A 26,605-nucleotide genomic window follows, 5' to 3' on the forward strand; every position below is an offset into this window, starting at 1 on the left:
AATTCAATATTTATCTCAACATTTGCAACATATATTTTAAATTTGATATTCTTTACTATATTGAAATTTTTAAATAAATAATAATCTAATTTCTGTTTTCTTGAAGTACAAAACTTCATTATTTCAATATCAGATAATTCAAAGTATTGTGTAATTTGAAATAAAGTTAAGTCACCAGCCAAGAAAATATGATTTTGCATATATTTTCATTTGGATAATTTGAAATACACATACAATGAAATTCAAAGTCATTATCTGGTCCTGTGACCCACAAAAATATTATTAAATTTGAAATGTTTCATTATATTATGTGTTTACAAGAAAGTTTCCATGCCTTAATGGCAGTTTCAGTTTTGTTAATTATACATTATTGATTTATTGGAGGAGCATTCAAAGTCTTTTGGACATTGTACATGTTGCCAATGAAGAGCAAATTATTTTACTTTTTTATTTTTATGGACGAAATCTGTTTAACATTTAATTATTTTGGATATTTTTTGTAAAAATCTATTATTTCAACAATTCCCAAGTCCATTAAATACATGTGCATATTCCCAATAGAATGCATACTTATAGCTTTAACCATTAATGGAGCTTGTTTTTATCACATCACATGATTTTCATAATCTCAAGCTCAAGACAGTGAATTCTTCATAGAACTGGTCATTGATTTTCTAGACAAAATTCATGGTAATTTTTATTGAAGCACTTAAACTTATTTCATATGTTATTTTCAGCTCTTGCTTTGAATGTAATTTGGTTACTTTTTCATTACATATACACCAATTGATGGTTTTTTCGAAATAGTTTAAATTACTAAATAATAACTTAGAAGTATTGAGCACAAGATTGTGTTAATAACAATCACTTGGCTTTTTCCACCTTTATTTAGTTGATACGGTACACGTTTCGGACCTTGTGCCCTTCATCAGATAATAACTTGTAATATTAATGCATTTGTAAATGAATGGATGAAATTATGTAAGATAATGCCATCATTTTATTCAAGAATTACTAAAGTCTTTGATTCATAAAAAAAGTTCAGATAATTCAAAGTTGTGTTTTTATAGTCCTTTGAGTTTTGAAATAACAAAGTTTTACTGTATAGAAATGTTAAGTTTTTAACAAAATTTTAATTACGTGAAGTGTAGATTCAGAAAATTATTTTTTGTATTCATTTCTGTATTTAAAAAATGAAATACTAATTATCAGTTTTTTTAATATATCAAATAGTACATCAAATACAAATATAAGATGTTAAAGATTAACAATAATATAACAATTAAGAGCAACGATATTTTTCTGGTTTACATTAATATTGCATTTCATTGTCTTTTAAATTTACCTTTTTTTCACAGATTTCTGTCTTCAGTTTCTTTAATCAAAGTTCTAATGAATATGTTCTGACTTAATGTTAATTAGATTATCTTTGTTTTCAAAATATAAATTTTTTTTAACTTCTACACAAAACAATAATTTACACACCTTTAAAACCTTAAAATTCCAGTAAATAATTTTAATAGACAAATGTTTTTGATCTATTATTAAGATAGTCTTTAGGTCCTTCCTCTTCATTTGTGTAATATGTCATTGTTCATTTTTACATTCCAAAATTGAAATGTTAAAGGACCTCACAATGATCTTAATAATAGATCAAAAACATTTGTCTATTAAAGTTATTTACTGGAATTTTAAAGTTTTAAAAGTGTGTAATTTATCATATAGATTATTTTGGTCTTTCTCGAAAATCTTAGTTTGACCATCATAAATCGTATATCTACTTCATGTTTTTTATATTTTCTAAGTATTATTTTCATATCCCTCATATAAAACTTTTTCTGTTGTTCTTGAATTAGTGATTATGATGAAATATATGTTTATTAAATGACCAGAGTAACATTTCAAGTTGTCAACTTTCATGACTGTCAAAAATGCTTTGCTGGAATGATGAAACAAGCATTTTTTTAAAACCAAATCTTTGTGACTTGATATCTGTTAATTGGAATCAGTGCTTTTGGAGGAAGCTTATATACTGAGATATTTACTATATAAATATTTCAAATACTTCATAAATATTTCAGTAAATAAACTTTTTTCAAAAGTAATTCCCTGAGTGTATTCACAGAAGGTAACTTTACTTTTTGGCCATAGGTTTGGTAGATAACTTTTAAGTGATGCAATTTCAAAAACATTAACAACTCCCTACACACAATTTCTTCACATAGAGTGACAGTATTAAAAATTTTTTAAAGAACTGTCTAAAATAAAATATTAGTATTGTCCTCATTCATATACAGTCTAATGCTTTTGATTTTCCCCTCTGAATCTTCATCAGATCAGTGGTTTTTAGAATCTGAATGTTTTTGATTATCTTCATAAACGTGGCATTTTAAACATTGTTGTGTTTTTTTCAAATGTGTTCTATCTCCTGCATATGTTTAAAGGTTTAAAATCTTTCAGTGACATTGATATAATAAAATAATAATAATTCTTGTATTTGTTGAGGATTTTAAAATAAAGACCTCCAAGCATAGGACAACCATTTCTCTTCTTTGAAATGAATACTTGTCCCTTGTTTCTCAGAATTATTAATTTCTAGTGCTTCCAGCATTCTGATATTATCTAATTGCCTGGATTGTCTTACAATGGAGGCATTCTATAGATTGGCATGGATGTTGTTGTCCGAGACATAAATGGACAGGTTCGGTATTTAGTATAGTGTATTGTTGTCATGTCATAGTTATGGTCTGCTAATCTTTTTTGTAGAGAGCACATGGTGGAACTGATGTATTCTAATTCTTGGTGGAAACAACAAGTAGTATATTTTGTTCTTAGAGATTGTATTGTCTGACATGCATATCCTTAAAAAGACAGCAATGTTGTTATCATTCAAATATATTGATTTTCTTTTTAAAGTCTTTTGAATTTGTTAGTTTTTTTTTATCATTTATTGCAAATAGTAGAAACTAATATTAATTTATTGTAAAAGATATAGTTTGGCTATATAGATAAACAAGTTTCCAAAAGTAAACCTGGATGTATTTTTTGTCTTCAATATTTTATACTAATTGTCTCCTGACCTTAGTTACAGAAATATCTGATATAAATAAATAAATATACAGTGGACTCCTTTCAATTTGAAACAGTCAGTACTGGTATAGGTAGTGTTACAGGAAAAAAAAACATTATTTTTATAATTATTATTCAAAAAATTCTGTTACTGTACAATACTTTTTGTCAGTAAATTAACGTAATTTTTAATATAAGTGTATTGTGATGTAGATTTATCTCCAATAAACATAATCTATAATTTTTGAAATATTCAAGCATCATCCTATATATTTAAAATTTACCGCAGAATGTATAGGTGTTTATCTATATACGTTGTCAAATAAATATCAGGAATTGTCCGTTTCAAAAGCCTGTGTAAAAGATATGAAAACAAACTTTTTGCTGTAAGTTGGTACTAGTGTATTTAATTATCATGTGAATTTGTAGTGCCATCTGTCAACCAGTTTATTCGGAACTGTTGGTTTCATTATTGAATGTGAAGTGTACTTTGCAATTTTTAAAATGGATAAAAATATTGAACAAAGAGTTTGCCTCAAATTTTGTGTTGCCAACAAAGTTTTTTGTGCTGAGTCATTGAAAATGTTGCATAAGACCTACAGTGAGTCAGTTTTATCCAAAACACATGGATACGAGTGGTATTGTTGTGTATACACAGATGAACAATACAATACAAAGTTGCACACAAACAAAATGGAAGCTTTATTTCCCTTTTTGCATGGTTCTCCTACACTTGGTTCTTTTGGATCCCAACTATATAGCTCCTTTTTGTACAATACAGTTCAATCAGTCCTTTTGTATGAACAAAGACTGGTGACACGTGTCCACAAAAAATGGATACAATTGATATACATTTACGAAATAATATATCTAACTTAAACTATCTTAAACTAACTTACATACTAAAAAAACAAAAGAGAAAAGAAAGGAAGATGAAATGAAAGACTCAAAAATTGAAAAGAAACAAAGAGAAAGTTGGTGGGTACCCGGGCCTTTCGTAGATCTCCGAATTTTCTCAACGTCGGGGCTTGTGCTCAATTCATCTTTTCCTCTGTCCTTTTCAATATCAAAAATCAGAAAATCCCGAAGTATTCACAAAGCTCTCGATCTCAGCAACCAGTACTGTTCATTCGTTTCCCTCCAAAACAAACTAAAGCCTCTGTTCTTGTCTCACTCAGCATTGACTTCGACCTCTTTCACTTTTTGTTTGCTCTCCTCGAACGCTATCTTAAGAATGTCCATTTTTCTTAACTGATGCCCTCAAGGCTTTTTTTCCACTTGTTCCTGGACAACGGTTGTTCCACCCATAGGGAAGGAATGAATGAGAAAGCTCTAGGAAACAGTGACATGGAGGACAAAGGATTGAGAAAAATATAAACTTATATTTAACCCCTATGTATGTAGGCATGGCATACGGCCACAGTATAAAGCATTTAAAGATGGTTCAAGAAGTGGTAGAAGAGTTGCCTCGTTCTGGTTGACCTTCAACATCTTTGACTAATGAAAACATTGACAGAGTGATAGCGATGGTGATGGAAAATTGTCATTTAAGCTTGAGAGAGAGATGGCTCAGAATCTGAATCTGTCTAATGAATCTGTTCACAGTATTTTAGTTGTTTTGGGCATTAGACATATTGCATATGACTTGTTCCAAAGGAACTGAATTTTCTTTAATAAGAGTACTGGAAAAAGATTGCTGAACAAGCCAGTTCAGATCCTACATTCCTGAAACGCATTATAACAGGTGACAAGACGTGGATTTATGAGTTTGACATGCAAACCAGCCAACAAGCTTTGGAATGATGCTTTGAGAATGAGCCAAAACCAAAAAAAAACCACATCAAAGTAGCTCAAAAATTAAAAGTCATGTTGACTGTTTTCTTTGAATGTTGTGGTGTTGCCCTTCGGGAAGAAATTCCGGTGGACAAACAGTCAACAAACAGTATTACCTGGACATTATGAGGCTTTTGAGAGAACGTTTGCCAGAAAAGGCCAGATTTGTGAGAAGACAATTCTTGGATGTTGCACCATGATAACATGCCATCTCACACATTGACCCTTCTAATCACATTTTTAACCAAAAACTCAATGAATGTCATTGACTGAGCACTATATTCACCAAATATGGCCCTGTGTGATTATTTCCTCTTTCCCAAACTTAAATTACCACTTTGTGGAAGACATTTTGAGTTGATTGAAGAAATAAAACAAAATTTGCAGAGGAAGCTGCAAGCCATACCAGAAAGCACTTATAAGAAGTGTATTGCAGCAAATGGGGTCTATTTTGAAGGTTACAAAATAAATTTAGATGATTAAACCAATATTTTGTATTTTATTTAATAATTCCCAGTATTTATTTGACAGAGGGTATATAAATATAAAACATCCTGGAAAATATATTTTTTGGAAAAATAGATATACAGTGATCGGTTAACGAACATAATCCGTTCCAAGACTGTGTTCACTATCCGAATTGTTCATTAACCGATTATTGATTTACCATAGATTTTTATGGGAATTTGATTCATTCATTCTGGAGACCCCAAAAAATAAATAAATAAATTACATACTTTCTTACTATGTTTATTTACATGTAATAACAAACTAAAAGCAATCTCTCAATTCATGACTATGAGATATTCTTTAGTGGTAAACTGCAAAATTTTCCACATTGTAGGATAGGCATATCCAATCACCATGCTATCACATACACACTACAGCTGCTATGAGAATTTCCATTTGCTGCTTCACTAAGCAGTAAGACCAGACATTTTCAGGTATGGACAGTTACTTTGAACTGTCCATCTTAAGTGGCCTGTTAACCAAGTCACAAACATTAGCATTATTTAAACTTCTCTCACTGTTAAAGATAAATTGATTAATTCAACTGCTTTCAATCTAATGAAAATGTAAAATTCTTCATCTGAGATCTACATTAAAATTATTATATTATGCATCATGTATAATTGATGTATAACATGGGAAAGCAAACTGGTATGTATATTTTTCATAACTATCTGTGCTAAAAATTCTAAGAAGAAAGAATCTGTTTAGATATATTAGACTTCATCAAAACAATCAGAGGAATGTAGAAATCCTAAAGTATTAAGCATATTTTATTATTCTAATTATTGTTGATGTGATCTGATGATGAAATAAAATGTCTTGAAAAATACTTCAATTTGATTAAAATATTCAGACTCCTTAGTGTTTCTATATTTGTCTGAACAAAGAATTCATAGCTATATCTTCCTTCTGTAAATAAAAAGCATTATTGAAGAAAAAGTAATTGGAACATATAATTAAATCAAAGACATCTCTCAATACAGTCCCTGGCAAAAATTATGGAATCACTTCATCATGAAAACATTTTTGAAGTTTTCTGAGCATGTAGCAAATAAACAAAACAAGCAATTAACATTAATACAAAATACATTTTTAATGATAATGAAATCTTTTGACTATTTTAAATATGACTTAAACAACCAAAATAACAAGATATGAACTTAGTGCACATTTTTTAAAATTTTACATATAGGAAAATATTTTGGAATTACATAAAACTGAGGAAAAAAAATTATGAAATCAATCAACTTAAATAATTTAATTAATATGTTGTTGCTTAACCTCAAGTGGACAGCCTTAATTCACCAATGAAAAACAATATTTGCTCTTAATAACTTTCAGCTTTCTTGAATAGCAGTCAAGAGATTTGATTTATAGCATGGAGCTTTGTCCTGGACCAATTTTTTTAATTTCCATCACATGTTTTCTATAAGGTTGAGATCTAGACTGTTTGTTGGCCATGGCCAATCTTGTATTTATGTGCTGTTGATGAAGAAAATTTTTAACAGTTCAAGCCCTATGACAAGATGCATTGTCATTACCATCAAACATATTTTCAATGAATGAATAAGAAAGTTCTCCAAAATGTCAATGCATACCTGAGCCTGAACTATTGATCTGACAATGGTCAGCTTGCCTGGTTCCTACTTGACAGTAACCTCAAATAACAACTGAAGGTAGGAAATTTTCTTTAGGCAGTCATCCTTATAAATTTCTGAGAATGGCACAAGACGAAAGTTTCAGATTCGTCTCCATAATAAATGCAAATTCATGACTCATCACTGAATATCAGTTTCATCCAGTTGTCTACAGTCTACAATTGCTTTACTTTGGCCTATTGTTAACCTTTTGTATATGAAAACCCATTTCTTTCAAATAATTTCTCATTGTTCTGTCACAGATACTAATATCTGCTTTTTTTTCATTCTATCAATCTTTTTTTTTGTTGAACAATTCCTATTTTCAAGACATATTGCTTTTAGTTTCCTACTCTGATGCTTTGATGTCTTCTGTGTTCCACTAGTAAGTTTCTTTTTACAATTTTCCCAGATTGTTTATACTTGCACTAAATTTTAGTTACAGCTAACTGTAAACAACCCACATCTTTTGCAACAGTTCTTGTTGAATTGCCTCCTTAAGGATTTTACAATCCTTTCCATCGTTTTGATGGATCTCCCTTGCAGATGTATGGTTTTGTTACAGTAAAAGAAGAATAAAGCATTTGAGTAGCTACAAACATTTATTTTATATTTAGACTTATTATTTACATATTGAATAATATACCAAGCAATGTTTTAAATATGCTAAATATAAAATTATTCCAAAACTTTTTCCTTTATATATTAGAAAAAGCTTATATTTTATTTACATAATGTTATGCTGCTTGTTTAAATATTCTTAGTACATGCAAAATACCTATTAGAAAGTTACTTTCTATTATTTGTTTGTGTTGTTTATTTGCTACATGCTTCAAAAAATCTTCAAAAATGTCTTCACCATGACGTGATTCATAATTTTTGCCAAGAGTGTAGAAATATTGGAAAATTTGTATTACAGAGCATAAATTTGAACATTCATAAATCTTCAAAAATTGAAATTAAAAGATATAAAATGATAGCATTAACCTTACAAGAATTCTATATAAAATGATTAACTCATCAAAATGTTTAACGTTTTCATTGACACATTTTTCTATGCTTCTTTAATTTAAGAATAACATACAAAAACTGATATATAATAAAGTACCTTCACTTTTATTATTCAGTGTCGTTGAAACTAACGTATTAATATTAACAAAATGTGGTAAAACTAAGATTATTATTTATTTACTTTTATTTTTTATTTGCTATTGTATGCTTTTAAATTTATTTTCTTTATTTAATAATAAGTTTAAAACATTACAAATCATTACAGTCAAAATCAAATTTCCAAATTTATATTGTAAAAAGTATTCTGCTTGATGCTGAGGATAGCCTAATAGTTGAAAGCATTTCTTGTTAAATATATTATTAGAATATTCTGGAAGGAAAGATAAACTCTGGGCAGAATTTTCACTTACAACTTCTGCTTACCATATATAGTAGATTCATTATTTGTTATGCTACCCAGCATTCAATGTGATCTTTTCTCCAGACCTATTAATTTGGACTCTATATATTATATAGGTTAATAATTGTACTGTACAGGGCCAATTTTCACTCATGGCCTCTATAATATTCATTTAATCATTCTCTCTGTCAGATAGCAAAGAGAATTTTTGATTTATAGTTATATTTAATTACATTATTTATTTTCCACTGTGTTTCATTTATTTTGAATTTTTGGGCTTCAGTTGTTGTAAATCTTGACCACTGTCCCAACACTTCCTAACTGGAGCTTTATTTGCATAATTCCATAGTAAAATTTGAATATGAATGAAATTGCATCTAACTAATTTAATATTGTAGTCATATTTATAAAATGTGACTACAATTTTGAAATTACTACATCTAGATACACTTTAAATCTTTTGATAGCCCATATCATGCTAAACATTCTCTTTCTGTAATTGAGTAATGGAATGTGAGGTAGCAAGAGAGAAGTTTTAATTTATAATTATACTTGGCTGTTGTATAGATTGCACCCTATGGAATTTCGAGACTGAGTATATACAGTAGAGCGTCGATAAGTGGAATGTCGGTAAGTGAAATGGCCGGAAAGTGGAACGATTTTCAGTCGGACTGTGTCGTGCTGAATCGAATGTTTTTGATACTAAATTTACTTCTAAAGTATAATTTTCATGTTTTTTATATTCTTCAATATATTTATTTTGTTTGTACAAAATGCAGAAATAATTTTTAACGATACGATAGCCTCGATGATTATTATAAAAATTTTCGTTAGGCTTAAAATCGACGAAAATTCAACATGAAGCGACACGCAACGGAGAAAAATTCAACAGGAAGCGATACGCAACGGAGAAAAATTTGAACATCGGACAGGTTAATGTATTTTTTCGTACAAAGTCGGAAACTGGAACAAATCATTAACTGGAAGGACCCCAGTCCCCAATTGGTTCCACTTATCGATGCTCTACTGTATCTGAACTTGGGACTGAGACGAGTTCAACGATAACTTTCTTATTTTTGGTCTCTGGTCCAAAAGTAGGGTATCATATTTACAATTTCTTGCCTTTCACATTGCATTCTATGCCATTTTAGAATTTTCCACTAGGTGGTGTTTGACCGTTCGTGCTCTTGATGAGTCCATGAAGAGCACGAACAGGTGCCTCCCGGAGGGGAGGCACCAGAAGGCCGCTGAGTGTTTAATGTCACTAGTTATTGATTCATGGTAGTTCAAAAAAAGGAAACATATACTGAACTACAAGCAGCACCACTTAGTGGAAAACTCTAAAATGGCATAGAATTCATTGTGAAAGGCAAGAAATCATAAATATGATAACTCTTATTTTTGGTCTCCGGTCCAGAAGTAGGGTATCATTGAACTCGTCTCCGTCCTCTAAGTTCAGATATATAATCAAAGTCCTGAAATTCCATAGGGTGCAATCTATACAACTTTCTTATATTTAGTTAGTTACATTATTTATTTTTCCTTTTGTTTCTGATTTGGTTATTTTGAGTTTTGGGAATTAAAGTGTATTAAATCTCAATTGCTAACTCAAATCTATAGCATCCAGTTTAGTCAGAGGAACACTTTTAAAACAGTTTTTTAATGGAATAGTTTTATAAGTGTAATTTGTCTTTCTTATCTTATATTTATAAATTTATCAAAAGAGAACTGAACATTATAAAAAAGGTTCTAAGTTCTCTAATTAATGATTTGTTTCAGTTTATTAAATAAAGGAAACTTAAAGTTTATTGCTATTAATACAAATATTGTGCATTGCAATAATATGCAATCAAGCCTAAATATATATATATTTGGGCTTAGTTGTTATATTATTATATTTGTATGTTTATAACAACATAGTCTGAAAAAATTTGATCTTATTTGTTATCTTGGCTAGATCATTGTAATTAAATAATTGGTACACTAAATACTCTGTCCAAAATATTCTGTACTGAAATGGGAGTGCTTCTTATATGCCATAAAATACAGTTTAATTGCAAGTACTATACTTTCAATGAAAATACAAATTTATCTTCAGGTAAAAGAACAAATGGAAAAAGAGAAATTTCTTTTTTGTTGAAAGCACTTACAAATATATACTGTGTTTTATGGCATATAAGAAGCACTCCCATTTCAGTACAGAATGTGTAGTGTATTTAAGCTATTCTGTATCTTCAATACTCAACCTCAAAGTTTGTTTTTTACTCTATTCTGGATTGAAAAAAAGGGGGAATTAGAATGTACACTTGTATTTATCAGAAAAAAAGGAAAGTTTAAAGGAAGTGATTTTTAATTAAAATTTACTACTAAAATATTCTACATGAATACATGCAAAAGCTGCTCAGCTACAGCAAATAATAATGATAATATGTTTAATTAAACAGTACATTTTTATTCAAGAGTTGAGCAAGGTAGAGATTACCTGCATCCTACTGAAGGCCGTTTGGAAATTAATAGCTTGTGGGAAATTGCAACTTCACATGTAAGATGCAGAGTGTTTTTATGCACAAAACTTGCATTCTATATGCTGTAAAGCAGGGGTGTCAAATTCAAACAGCTTAAGTGCCAATTTTTTGTCTTAAATATGACAGTGGCCAGTTTTTGGCTATGTTTTTAGCTATTATAGCCAAAAATTTTTTAAAAAGTAGCCCAAAAGTAGGAACTCAAAAAATTTCTTTTTAATAACCTGAGATTTCTCAATAAAATTTTAAAAAAACCATTTGTAGTTTACAAGCAATAACATTAATCACAGAACAAACATTTTCGGCCAATTTACAGGCCTGAAGCAGATCTGTAAAACGATCTAGAAATAAGGATCGCAGGACTCAAATACAAGCATAATATGTTGAAAACATGCATTTTATATGCAATATAGTGAAAATTGTGGAACAAATAATCTTGCCAAGATGGACTTTAATTTGAAATTCAAAAGATGAAATAGAGAAAACATAATGTAAACAAGAAATTAAATGTAAAAAATAAATCTCTCTAAGTAATATGGATAAATAAAAATAAACAAAATTGTTAATTATTATTATTATTATTTTTTTTTTTTATGTACAAAATATCCCATTTTCTTTGGATCAAGACGATAAAAAAAAATAAACAAATGGCATTATTGAATTGATGTTACGGGCAGCAACTAATTGTCTTGTGGGCCGTATCTTTGACATGTCTGCTGTAAAGTATGGTCCTTTTATTTTTTCATTTTTTTTTTGTTTTAAATTATTTCTTTGTTTATTGTGTATGTTCACAATTATCTTTTTCATATTATTTTTGTTTCACTTGATTTTGTTTAAAGAAAATTTAACACCTTTTTAAGTCCAGCAAAATTTTAATCCATATTTAAAATTATCAAAAATATTAGTGACTTTCAATGATTGAAAAAATGTTAGTATGCATAAGATTTTGCAAAATTTTCCTTGAATACTCATTCAGTTTTCTCTCTTATGTTTATATTAATTTTGTTTGGTTTTAAATAATCATAAATTGCTGATCAATAAATTTCACATGTATTAATCATTTATGTAAATAAAATATCCATTATTCTTACCATCTCATATGTGATTTTCTTTGGTGTATGGACTTAACTATCAAGCTAGGTCTGGATTCCTAAACCTATTCAAAAGACAGGGATTCAAATGAAACTTGTAATAGAATTTCTCTAAATTCAAGGAATTCAGTGAAGTTAGAGGAAAGATTATTTTCCTTGAGATTTTTAATGGAAAAAAAAAAGAAATTAGTTTAAATATAATTTTGCATATTACTATACTCATAAGTATTATGTAGTATTTAAATTGGCAGTATAATAAATCTAGATAACTCAATGGGTCTATTTGAAACAGAATAAAAAGACTACTATTTTTGGATGCCAATACTTCTTACACATCACTCTCAACATTCATTTGTCTGACTTACATAACATATCCAACTTTTACTAGAAATGCTATAGAAAATGCTTTTAGAACTTTAACCTTATTGTCAACAGAATACATATTTTTAGAACTTTTTCAAATTCAAACGTCACACAATTATTTTAAATAAAAAAAAATGAAAAATTTTTGAAGGATGAAAAGCTCTAAAAAGCACTCTTTTTTGTAAAATTAATAAAGAATTTCAGTTGAGAGCAGTTTGATATAATTTATTTAATGAGAATGTGGAGTAGTCCATTCACGGCAATGCATAAATAGTATTATAAATAAAGAAAATTTGATTATTCTCAGTTACAGTTAAAAAATTAAATGTATAAATGAATTTCAAGTTTTTTGTATACAGGATTATAAAACTTTTGTAAAAAGTTGAATCAAATATATAACAACAATATAATCTTTTCTTTTATGTATGTGTTCATATTGATTTTTGCTAGCTGAATTTTTTTCACATATCAAACTAAAATTTTAATATTTTTGTACTGAATAATTTAAATAGTTTATTATTGAATTACGGTGTAAAATTAAATAATAATTGAGTTTTTGTTTATTTTTATTTTATATTCTAAACTTTAAAGAGAAACTATTAGTTATTTTTAATTAATACTATTAATTAATTAGCTATGTTATTTCATAACATATAAGTTCACTAGTCAGTCAATGTATAGAATAATTAAATACTGTTAACATACAATTTCATCATTAAAATTTTATGGAAATGCAAAGTCAGCAGCATCATGTATATAAATAAGATTTCAGTCTTATTCATATACAAAGTATTATTTTACTATCCATATATTGGTTTGTCCTTTCTTTAGTGGCCTTGCGTTATTGATATTCATTATAGCACAATTGTTTTTTTTAACATAAATATATAAATTCTGTTGATTTAATGTGTTTTTATAATAGTACTTACTAATTGCAATAAATTATTTGTAATGGTTTTTAATACATACAATAACAACAAATATTTAAATTTTGCAATATCAATTTTTATATAGGAATTAATTAGGTGTAAATATGACAATTCTCTGACACTACCTTAATACTAAACATAATAGAGAGTTTGAGCTCGAAGTCTTAAATGCGAAAATGTGTACGTCGGACGTTCAGTGCTGCTTTCTTATAAGCCTAGAAGTTTGACAATGGCATTTGGAATGTCGAACATGATTCCACTGACTTTCCAAACATCATTGTCAAACTTCTAGGTTTACGGGAAAGCGGCGCTGAACGTCCGATGTACACGTTTTCGCATTTAAAACTTTGGCCTCAACCTCGCTATTGAAATTAAACTCTTCACTTATAGAGAATAGAACATGGAACTTTGATTCATCTGTTCTATAAGCGAAAACTTTAATTTTAATATTTTTAAAATCAAATTTAAGTATTATCGTGGACAAAAATCAAAAAGAGTAATTAATAAAATGCTATTTTTATAAAATGTTTTTAAAATATTGTTAAGGAAAGAATGTTTTGTATAATGTATAGTTTAAAATAATTAAAAATAGTATTTATTGTGACATCATCACAACATTGAGCTGCAATTTTTAACCATATTTTAATTTAAAAATTAATCAGGTCCTCCAGCATCTAAGCTGGTATGGTCTTCTACATATGGTTTTCAATTTTCATCTATCTAACTCTGTTCTCAAGATTAAAGAAGGATGGACAGACATATGACAGTGAGAATTTTGAAGTCTGCAATTTGAAAATTGCATCCAAATGCTATTGTATAAAATTTATAATATAATTATATATCTTTTATAAAATACAATTAAATTTATATTTATATAGTATGCATATTTCTTAATGTACTGGATCACTTACATTTAATTCCTTTTTTTCTTTTTGTTTAGATTTAGAATTATAATAAACTTAACTATAATAATAAAAATCTCCCCAAACTAACATCTTTTCTTGCCTAAGACTAATTAACTCACAGTATTTATTATATTTAATTATGAAATAAATTTTCAATTAAAAAAAATTTTTATTGTAATATGATTTAAAAATAAAACAGAATTTTACATGTAAAGTTTATTATTTGAACAAAATATTTTTTGAAAGATATTATATAATAACTGTTTTATTCTATTATTATTAAAATGATGTTAGAACGATTATTGATAAGCCTCAAATTTCTAGTATAGATAAAATTTAGAAAAGATTTTATATCCATATTTAAAAATATACAGTGGAACCTTGCTTAATGAGCATAATTTGTTCCAGAATCTTACTCGTTATGCGAAACACTCGTTAAGCGAAACAATTTTTCCCATATAATTTAATATAAAATATGATAATGCATTCCATGCCGAAAAAAAACTCAAATATTTTATGTATAATGTATATTCAAAGAAAATTATACAATATACATTGTTAAGGAGCTGAATCATCATCATCGTCGTCGTCATCATCTTTTCTTCTAGCATGGAATGAACCAACCTGGAATGCAAATTCGATTTGAAGAAAACAAAAAAGAAATCAAAATTTAATTTGGAATTGATCATTAAATTTAATACGAGATGGCAGCATAACTGCCTACCTCTAGTCAAATTATTTAATTTCTAATATTTAATTATAGCTTTTACATAGCCCAAGAATTTGGCATATTGTTTGGTGTGTTTATTATATAATAGGCTATGGTTGTTGATGTTTATATGTAATATGTCTGAACAGAAGTTTGGAAAAATGTGTGATTACAAGTGACATTAAGATGCTAGTGGAAGGAGAGCTAAATACAGACTGATATAGCATAGGCACAACCAGAACTTCCCCTCTTCTTGTCACTCATTATGCGAAACATTACTCATTAAGCGAGTCAATTTTTTACAATTTGTTTTGCTCATTATGCAAATTACTTGTTATGAGAGGTGCTTGTTAAACAAAGTTCTACTGTATAAAGAGTAGCAAGAGCTTATCAGTCTATCAGTTCTAAAGTCAGTATAAGAAGGAATATACTGAATAGTGCCATCTCAGCTACTCTAACTCGAAGTTCAATGAAAAAGAGACTAAGTTGACCCTTAACTGACTGGAATAGCAGGCATTAAATAAAAATCAATGTATGAAGAAAATTGGCAATACATGCTATGCTTCTTTGGGGTTCTAAAGACTTATAGATTTATACATATCTATGAATTAATAATATACAAACAGCGTACCCTGCAGAAAGTCTTTTTGGTTAATTTTTTCTTGGTAGAATGTGTTACTTTTTAATACTCACAACATCCATAGATTGTACATATATATCAATACATTTTTCAGTGTTTACATAGGAAAAACTTGTATTGTGTTTTTGGGCCACAAATATAATGTTTTTAACAAAATAGTAAATGGGAAAAATTTTGAGTTTCATTCCAAATATAATTAGCAGAATGTCAGAATTACATATAGACATTTTGAAAAGTTCTTTGAGTGTGAACCAGGGCTGTGGAGTTGGAATCGTCAAAAATCCACCGACTCTGACTTCGTTTTACTTCCCAACTTGTTATGTATATAAGTCTTGTATGTAAAATGGTAAAGTATTGGAATCATGTCAAATTTGACCATCCAAGTGTTTTTTGCAAATTACACGTTTGGAGACATCCTGAACCAAAAAATGTCAAATGAAGAGGGAAAGTTTGTGTGTGTGTGTGTTGGTGTCTAATTTGTTTAATTTTTCTATTCTCTGTTCTGAGATATTAAACAATATTTCAGAATGGGTAAAGTTTAAGAAATAAAATTTGGCACAGTAGCTTGTGTATAAAGAGGCATTAATGCTATTAAATTTTGATTCTTAATGAAAGGTAGACAGGATGGAGACATAGGAGAAGTCGTGTGCCATATCTCCAGTGTGTTCAGACTTAATGACTATTTTACTCATTATTAGCTTTTTGTCATTTTATAACAGTTCAGTAAAACACATTAAGATGTTCTTGCCTGAGATGTTAGAATGTGTATTGGGGCATGATTTACATCAACCACTTTGAAGCTAACTTCTGTGTTAAACCATCCGACTCTGATTTAAAAACCACAGAAGTTATTAGGCTTCAAGGCCCACCAGTGGCCAAGTGGTCTACGTACCCTGAACACTGGGAGTTTGGTCGTGGGTTTGCGTCTCACTCGAATGGCCTGGTCACATGGAGTTTTCAGGGTTTTCTCCATGTCTGTAATGCCTAAATAGGAGCCAGTTTCCTTTAAAAGACCTCCCGAAAGGCATCCCCCTAGGCAGATTGCCCAAGTGTTGCGTTGCCATAACTTAACAAACAAACATATTAGGCTTCAAACAGGATGAACAAAATGGTGCCCTCCACACACAGTCCAACATTCATACATACAGAGGAAAAAAAACCAAATCTTTTGCATATCTCAACATTTCAAGATGTCCTGATCCAAAAAATGTAAAAATTTGGGATGGGTCATTTTTTGACAGATTGCTACACTTTCCCTCTGTTATATTATATATAACAGCCAGGAAAGTAAAAATTATTGAATACATATTTATATATTGACTGTGTCATTACTTAGAAATGTTTTTATTCCGAAGCTAAAAGACTTCTTTATGCTCTCTTTATTAGAACTCTGTTTATTGAATCTTTTATTTTGAGGTCATGTGATGTCATCAGAATTTCTGGGCCTATTTTGGTAACAAGTCCACTCCCGATCAAAGTCGGAGTTGGATGGTAAGGCACTCAGAGTCGGTAGATTTTTACATAACTCCACAGCCCTGGTGTGAACAAATATGTTTATGGTATGAAGTACAAAGACAGTTTAACTATAGATTTTTCTTTATAAAGATAAATCAGACTTTCAGCTTCCTTTCATTTTGAATTTCTTATTGAATGTTAAATATTGTATATGTAAATTCTAAAATATTACTGTTAAAATACACCAGTTTTTACAGTGAAGTGTACATTGCTTAATGTATACATATCTTAGTTACATTCTATGCTTATTCAAACAGAAATAATGATAAAATATAAAACTTTCTCTCTAATATTAGATAAATAAATAATCTTTTTATTGTTAATGTTTTAAACTAATTATGATGGAATCTGGAATTCTGTCATTAAATACTATAGGTTTATATTTTGAATTGTACTGTACATTTGAATTGTTTAAAAATTTGATCATAAATATATCAATATTTTATATGTAAGAATAAGAAAATATGATCAAATGAAATGAGATTTTTCTGATTTATAGCTATTTTAAAACATTTTATAATCAGTCTGTTGAGAAAGAGAAGCTGGGAATTTTTCTTCAGGTTTGAATAAAACTTATTAATTTTATAGAAGTAGGAATTACTGTTATTTTTACTAACTGAAAGTAAAATCTAAGACTGCATCATATTAATAAAGAAACATTCTATGTATTTCATTTATTCAAAAAAAGGGGACTAAAGAGGTCTCCTAAGAGGCAAAAAAGATCTGCTCTATCCCAGGTCCCACACAAGTTCTTAACAGCCATGTTTATTATAATAACAATTTGTAACTTAGAAGTTTACAATTAGTAATGTAATAGTAATTGTATGAAACAGTAATTCATTGAAAAATTTGATTATGTAGAGTGTTTTCTAGAAATACATTTTTTTTTTATTTTGCAAATTTTTTACCAAAACATGAATGTAAGAGTATAAAAATTACTACTTAATAAAAAAATTAAAAATGAAAAAAACATAATGATGATGATGATGATGACTTTCCAAATAAGCATGGATCAAAATCCATATGTTTTTAACTGAATATATTATCAACTGCATACAGATCCTTAAGAAAAATATTTTATATAATATAATCAAGTTTTAATTCTTCCAGACTATTACAAACAATTATTGATAGATAATAAAGCTGTCTGAATAAAATATATGATATTTTTATTAAATAACACCTCATAAAATAAAGGTATATTAATTATAAAAATTAAAATTATATTATTATTAAAACTAAATACTTTAATAAATCAACAGTATTTTTTACTAGTAATTAGAAATAATGTATGTAAATTGATTAAAAAAATCATTTTAAGATTTAAAAAATATATTATTTACAGTGTAAATGAACTGATGTGCATTTTTGAATATGATAACCTCTAAATATGCAAAGAAGCACTAAATCACATGGCTGTCATGTAGCCTTGAATATGTTAAATTTATAAAGGTAGAACAAACAATTTTGTAGTGCAAAATAAAGCTATTCAAGGATATCTTTATTTTGTTCATGTAAATCAGAAAGAAATAAAGAGTAGAAGGCCGTGGGTATAATATATAGTATATTTAACTAAAAGCGCCATCAACATTGACCTCAAAAATATATCATCTCTCCCCTTTAAGCTAAATTATTTAATAAAAGCCTAAAGTAAGATTTTACCAACGTATGTAAATTATATATTCTTACGAATGATGTTAGGTATTACTGTAACAGTTAAAATTGTAAACGAAATGTAAGAATTATGCGGCATTAGACACTGGCCTAATTCGATTTCGTTTCTATCGCATCAGAAACGAAGGACAGATATAAACAGATCTATCTGTTGACGTATTCCTTTTATTTAAATATATTATGTTTTTAGGCTGCCGTTTAGACTACACTAGCCTAGACTAGGAACTTGTGCAGCATTTAATAACAGCTGCAGTTGACTCGCACAGATTTTTTACTCCGTTCTTTCCATTTCAATTTATGTATCAGGCCGCTGCGCTTTATACGAGGTCATTGGCTAGATACTCTATCGGTTATGAACTGGAAATGTCGAAACGTTTTTCGCTATATATATCGGACAGGTGAGTGTGGAAAAATCCCTATCTTTATTTAATTGCACTATTCTCTTCTTTGGTAAAGCATTTAAAAATATAATTAATTAAGCGTACGGATATCAAATTGTTCATAAATCTAGATAAATAATGCGGACTTTACTGCATAGTGAACTGTAAACGTGGCACGTAAGCCGAGAAAACAACTATCAGGAAAACGTTCGTACTGGCACGGATTGAACAATGTTTTATGCTTTTATCTATAAAAGTGGCCACAGAGCAATTGGTTTAGAATTATCGCCCGATCTTTCCGTTTGTAACGTGGCTGAATTAACCGCTTGGACAGAAAAAGGATGAAAAAAAAAATTTTTTAGTGTGAGATTTTGTAGTCGAGAACGAGGCCAATTTGTTCAATGATCGATCATTTCATTTCGGAGAGCAATGAACAAAAACCTTAACAGTTTGTATATACGTGTGTGTGCGCGCTCTATCACACAGTGCTTACTAATGCGTGTTTGGTAGGTTGCCATGCCTCCGTGTCCCCGCTAGGTTACAGAACGGGGATAGAAAGGGGACCACCGACCGTGCTGGCCCATCAGAGTGCAGATCAACTCTGATTGGACGGCTGCTTCTTGCCACTCCCTACTTCGGCTTGTTGTCAGGGTGCTTGGACGGTATTCATCACTGGAGGTGGAGCGGTATATGCAGCTCCATTGCTATAACCGCTGGCGAGTTGAACAGATGACAGCGAGGAAGCGAAGGGCATTATCTGTGTCGGACGGCTGGACACGGTATGATCGAGTTAATTATATTTTAAACCACGTAATAAATACCTTAGTGCTATTTTGTTAAGGTGACACAGAATTCGAGGCCCGTTTTTAGTATGTTTCGGCGAGAGCAGGGGATTGTGCACCAGCTGATTGCACTCCCCCTCCTCCTCGCGTTAATGCTGTTTTAAGTGCTGCCTATGGAACAGTAAGTTCGTTTTCTATTCATTTAGTTTTTCTAAATTTTAATTTTTTTTCCTCGTCTTCGAAATCGTTCGTATTCTACCTTTTTAACTATTAATAAAATCTAAAGTTGATTAGTTGAGTCATCAAGGCTGTGTAATTTTTTGCTCTTCTTCATAGCAACAGTGAGGCTTGTTTTGACATTGAATTACTGAATAAACTGTTAATACTTTTAATGAGAATACGGTTAATAAATGAAATACATTTATGGTTTCAAGTGATTGATTTTTTTAAGTTAACCAAAAAAAATTTTTTTTTTCTTTGTTCCTTTGTGTGTTTATGCAATGAAATAATTGAGATAATATCTACATTATCTGATAAAGAAATATTTTGAATTATTGTTTCTATTTCTAAATACTGCTTTAAATTGTAGTCATAGTAACTTTTGTTTTTAATCCCATACTTATATGTATATATATTTAACATATTTCTAATAATTAAATAATGCTTTTTGTGATTTAAATTCTATAATAGTAACTTTATAATGATTCATTTTATAAAAAATGTATTCAGCTGAATTATTTTATATCATCTTATAATAATATATTTTTTAAGAATTTGATTGATTAAATTTGATGATAAATTTTTTTTCAATTAATTTGTATATGAGAAAATTGAGAATTAATTCATATATGTTGAAATTTTGTTAATAGATTCACCATTATATAGAAGATGATTAAATTTAATTCTATATTCTTTATAATAATAGTAATAATAAAATTTGTTTAACCTAAATTTCCATTTAGGTTAAATAAAATTGCTGAATTTTAACAATATAACGAATGTAAAGCTGTTGATACCTACAAATATTCTTTTTCTTTTTTATATTCAACACGGTTTGTGATGTCAGATTAGTCTTTAAGTTACCATGATTAGAATGAGAATACTTGTCCTCTGTTAATTTTAGTTAGTTACCTATTACGAATAGATTATTTTTGATTCTTTTGTCAGTGAATAAATAACCGATTAATACAATTTGGTCGCTTTTGCCGAGTAATCGTTCGTCGGAGAATAATATAAATAAAATGTTGCCGATTCTATTATAATTGGTTTGTGGTTATATTATTTAATTTTTATTGAAAAAATTTAGCAGATTTAAACTACATAAAGCTGAATAATTTAAATTTTATTTTTGCTTCTAGATTATATTTGTCATAATTTATGGAATTAATTTTTTCTTTATGTAGTAAAATACTCTTTCAGATCTAATCTAAATTATCTAGATGAAAATATGAAATGTTTTGAAAAGATGATAAGAAAGGTTTCATATTGTCAATTATTAAATAGGAGGAAAACAGTTTAAAATCTTTTTAAAGCATTTTGAAAGAAATAAAATTGTCAAAATTTCTACTTTAATTGTAAGAACATTTATTTGAAATTAAGTGAAATTATTAAATGCTTTATCTAGCATTTGTTGAAAATATTTAATTCAAAAATTATTTTGGATATTAATTAATCTTAGAGAATTGGACTCAAGATGAATATACTCAGTTTTAATTCTTAATAAGTTATTGTATATGGCAGAACACAGTAGAATGATTGTTTTAAAATTCATTAATTAAGAAATTGAATAATCTTTTGAAATGGCAATTAATAGAGAAAACTGAAGATATACAAACCAATTGATAATTTAAATTTTTATTTAAGTATTTACTTTATTATAAAAGTTCAAAAATGAAAGATGTGGAATTTAAGATGAAAATGTTTTGTTTTCAAATACTACGACTTACAGTAAAAATATTGATAACTGGTACTACATTGAACTTTGGATCTTTCTGTTCCAGACCATTAGCCATCTCTGGCCTCTTGTAATTTTTTTGCTCTTTATAAAATAAAACTACTACAATTTGGAAATTTTCACTTACTGGAATATAGCAAATGTTTTGAGATTGAATAATTTGAGTACGAATAAAATCAAATATATATTGATTTTCTTATTAGAAGTTTTAAAGTAATTTCATTTGAATGAAAAACATTAATAATTTTTCAAAAGTAGATGATGATAAGTATTAGTGAACAGATATGATTCAATAAGATAATGAATTAATATGAATATGTAAAGGTAATGTTAAATCAATAACTGTATTTGAAATTCTGTAGTTGTAATAAGCTATAATAGATCTGTTTTATTATAAGACTAGTTTCAAGAGTAATTTTCTGTCCAACCAGTAGATGGCAGTGTATTCACAGTCACATGCTTGCTTCATCATCTGTATACTTCAGTATTATTATAAAATTTGGATAAACTACTTTATTAAATAAAAATAAACTTAATTTTTAAATTTCCTCTTTAAAAAATCTTTAAAACTGTTAATTGTTTTGAAATTTTCTAATCCATGATAAAACATTTTGAAATATAGCAATTTATTTTTAATGATAATTACTAACATATAAAGGATTTGGTTTATCAAAAAGGGGAGGAAGGCAATATCGTAATAAAGTTCTCTTATCATATATTTTGTTATGTTTGGATTCATATTTATAGTCAGTTTACTTCAACTTTAATAATTGATTTTTAATTTTTATATAAAAGTGTTGTTCCAAGTAAGATAGTTTTAATTAAGTTTGTATTTCTTTAGAATATTAGCATAATTAATAATATATTATCTACTCAAATTACTATTAAAAATATTTAAAAGACATCAATTATTGTAAAGTGGTATATCAGTTTTTCATTTTCAAGTAAAAAGTTGAAGTCAGTAAATAATATCTAAATTTTGCCTATATATGAAACATTCTGAGTAGAATGTTACTAAAATATTCTACTTCCTACAAAATTTTAATTTAAATATAATTAAATAAACAAATATCCAAAGCATAAATTTGGATTCTCATTTATTTTACATTAATGAATGAAATATGATATTAGACATAACTTACAATTTTTTAAAGTTTATTTTTTTATTAAGTAGGAATTTCTTGTGTAATATGTATGTATATAGTATTAGACTTATATTTGATACATAAGGATACACTTGAAGTTTCCCAATTAATTGTTGAAACAAAGACTTTGTTTAATATCATCTAAGAAATGTTGTATACTTCAAGAAACAATATGATATTTAGTGTAACAAACAAATATTTATTTTGAACTACGATAAATTGATCATATAATCTGAAGAAAAATTTTGATCTTTACATTTAAACTCAAAATAAAATGAAGTCAACCATAGTTATCAGAAATTAATTTATTATAAAAATGATTATTTATAGTGATCAAAATATTATCGTATTTACATATTCGATAAGGTTTATACATTAAGAGATCATCTTAATTGAACAATGAAAGAGATTATATATATGTTTTTTTGCAAAAACAAACATTTTCAATCTCTCTCAAATTATATTATATATATATATATAATTTTTTCTTCCTTGTTTCTAAGTAATTGAAATTATAAACTTTTTATTTTTGTTGCTATAAAACAAAAATGAATATTAAAATTCTGTATAAGTAGGCAATAAAGCTGAAAACAAACTCGTCTGTCAGATACCACAGGCATGTAATGTAAAGTCTTGGCTTTTTTTTTTTTTTTTTTTTTAGCTTTAAGTATAATATTTATTTATATGAAATTTATAAATTTAGACAACTTTTCAACAAAGAAATGTTTTTTACTTTTAATTGTTTTCCTTTATAAATTTGTTTTGAATAAGTCAGTTTTGTATCTTCTTGTTTCAAAATTAAAGAAAATGTAAGTTAAGTAAATAATAGTATTTCATTTTTAAGTTTATTTTATAAATATTTGAAAAGTAAAACATTTGAGAAGAATTTAATTTCTCCAAATTGATGGAACTTTCGGCGTGAAAAGCATCTTTGGCTAAAAGTTACATAATAATTACGTAAGTTTAAAGTAACATATTATGTAATGCTTCCTTGCATTGATCGTTATCATTTTACTACTAAAGAAACAATGGGATATATTTGAATAAATGATTATTAGAATTTGAATCAATGTAATAATAATAAATCCAAAAATATACATAATAAAATAATTTTAATTGATGATGATCTTAATCAGTGCATTGTTAGACTTCTGTAGGCATAGCTACATAACTACGTGTGATAGCCTTCATTTAACTTAGTAATTAAGTAAAAATTTAATTGTATGACTTTTATTAGTTTAATTGTCATAGTGAAAATGAAAAGATGTTTGTATGACTAAAAATATAGAGGGGAAAAAAGTAATTGACTATTTAATGTATTATATAGCATAAATTTTATATATTACATAAATCATAATCCACTGGACATAAATATATGTATTTTTCTCATTCTATAAAAATGTTTAAAATGGCTCTGTTGGAGCCTATACATGCATATTTTTATTCACAATGATGAATGAGTGTAGAAAATACTTTATATTAAATAAAGGTTAAATATATTTTATCCTACGTTGTTTAATAATCTTTATTCCAGAAATGTTAGAGAGAATTAATATTTGTAGAAATTAAAATTGGTATTACTAATTAAAATTTTAATATTTTTCCTGAATTTTTTAATTTAGTTTATCAGCATTCCTGTATTGTGGACTGAAAATTTTATAAATTTAGTAATTGTTTATATTAATAAACCTGGATGCTAATTTTTATCATTTATCTTAGATTATCCAGTTTTCTAAATGTAAATGTTTTGTTTCGTATTGTTTATTATGACAAATGGATCATGTAATCTGAATGGTACTTGCATATATACATAATAGCAATATTTATTGACTCATATTCTATAGAAAATTTTGATCTTCATTTAATTTTAATTATAAATACAAAGTTTGACTTTGTATTTACTAGAAATGTAAGTTCGAATTAAAAAAATCAGACATGAAGCCAGGAGGAGAGCAAAAGCAATAATGTACAAATATGTTACGATTCTATTGTGATAATAGATTGAAACTCAGCATAATTAATGCATATCTCTGGTATGGTTTTCTTTTAAAGAATTATTCCAAGAAGTAGACAAAATTCAACCACAAGTTAGTCTTATCTGTCTCCTTCGTTTAAAAATATTCCAAAATCTCCATAATAAATTCTTTAACATTATCAGAACTTATTTTTGAATTCTGTACTTATCTGATTAGTTCTTAATACAATAAAAAATTATTTTTTGTAATTATATTTAAAGAAATGATAATTTGATTATAAATAATAAAGCATTAAATTCAGCTCATTCATAAGTATAAAATTTTCATCAGTTAAAACTTTTATTTTGAATATTTTGTGCTAACCAGAAAGATAAATTAGACCTTTGCCTTTAAATTGATGATAAAGTTGATTTCCAAAGCAAAAATTCCTTTGTAAAGTGTGATCTTAAGTTAGGATCTATTTAAAATTACCAATATCAAAATATTTCATATACAATGAATAAAATTTTCTAAAAAAAAGTATATTTAATATCTTGTTGATAATTTTTTTTTCAGTAATAAGATATAAGGTTATTAAAACTTTTTTTTTAAACTTATCTTAATATTATGCTTATTCTCTCATTCTATCAATTGATTTATCCCACCAATGACCATTACATATGCTTCTCTATTTTCTTGGAAATCAAAAATAAAATATTTACACTGTTGGGCCCTCCAGCCCATCTTCATGATTATCAAAACCATTATGGTATCCTTGAAGACCATGATAGTTTTAGTATTGTGCTATAAAAACCCAAAAATACTAGAGTTAAGTGAAATACTTCACTTAGATACTTCTGTTCTCTTGTAAATCAATCTTATTCTAGTAAAGATCTTTGTTTTTTTATTCAAGAACTGGTCAATTTAGTAAATTAAGGATTACACAGTTTAAGATTTTTGATATTATCAATAGTTTTACCTTATATATATATATATATAATTTTGTTTTAATTTTTCATTGTATACTGTATACTATATAGGATTAAACAAGGCTCAATTGAATATTTATAGTTTAGATATATATTTAAAATAAATCTCTCTCAATTTAGTATTTCCAGTAATAAAATTACCTCTTTTTATATATTGAAATATAATAAACTGCTAAGAAACGTGTTTAAGAGAGATAAATAATTTTTTTCTGAAATAGTGTATTAAATGCATTAAGATGTTATAATTTAAAAGGAGATAATAGTTAATATCTAAATTATAAGCCATATATATTTAGGTTTACATCTGTAATAAAGATAATGGTTACATTTTAACTGTAATTTTATAAGTTATAAAATCTATTGGGTTGATTCATAAATAAGTTCTGTTAGGGAGTAAGTGTAAATGACTGTCAAATACTTGCAAGATGTGTTGCTTCAACTGAGTGTTATTAGTGGCTATTAGCAAATAGTCTATAAATGTAAATTTTAACACTGAAGTGTCAATAATGTAATAAAAAATTATTTTTGAATTCATTTAAAATGGAACATTTGAAAGTGCATGTACGCCATATCATGTTGTGGGAGCTTA

At 27.6% G+C, this 26,605-nt stretch overlaps 1 protein-coding gene across 5 annotated transcripts in view; it reads left to right on the plus strand.

Moving 5' to 3' along the window:
• LOC136984685 (uncharacterized) overlaps positions 1 to 26,605 on the plus strand; it is a 66,672-nt gene that overhangs the window by 32,787 nt on the left and 7,280 nt on the right. The window contains exon 1 of one of the 5 annotated variants that reach the window (XM_067281764.1): positions 19,613 to 19,970. The exons of 3 other annotated variants lie outside the window; for them this stretch is intronic. The gene's annotated coding sequence lies outside the window, so the exon portion shown is untranslated. One more of the 5 variants, XM_067281765.1, reaches the window with a different exon arrangement.

The sequence above is a fragment of the Centruroides vittatus genome, unplaced genomic scaffold (genome assembly GCF_030686945.1).
Source record: "Centruroides vittatus isolate TY-2023 unplaced genomic scaffold, ASM3068694v2 contig_926, whole genome shotgun sequence".
NCBI classification, from domain to species: Eukaryota; Metazoa; Arthropoda; class Arachnida; order Scorpiones; family Buthidae; genus Centruroides; species Centruroides vittatus.